This window comes from Dendropsophus ebraccatus, chromosome 3 (assembly GCF_027789765.1).
Source record: "Dendropsophus ebraccatus isolate aDenEbr1 chromosome 3, aDenEbr1.pat, whole genome shotgun sequence".
NCBI classification, from domain to species: Eukaryota; Metazoa; Chordata; class Amphibia; order Anura; family Hylidae; genus Dendropsophus; species Dendropsophus ebraccatus.
The window spans coordinates 96,268,220-96,268,424 of NC_091456.1; positions in this window are offsets into that span (position 1 = coordinate 96,268,220).

Sequence of the window (205 nt, forward strand, 5' to 3'; positions counted from 1 at the left end):
CCCCCTCACACACATATGCAGACTAGCACCCCAGGATAGTACACCCCCCCCCCTCACACAACACAGACTAGCACCCCAGGATAGTACACCCCCCCTCACACACACACAGACTAGCACCCCAGGATAGTACACCCCCCCCTCACCCACAGACTAGCACCCCAGGATAGAACACCCTGCCTCACACACATATGCAGACTAGCACCCC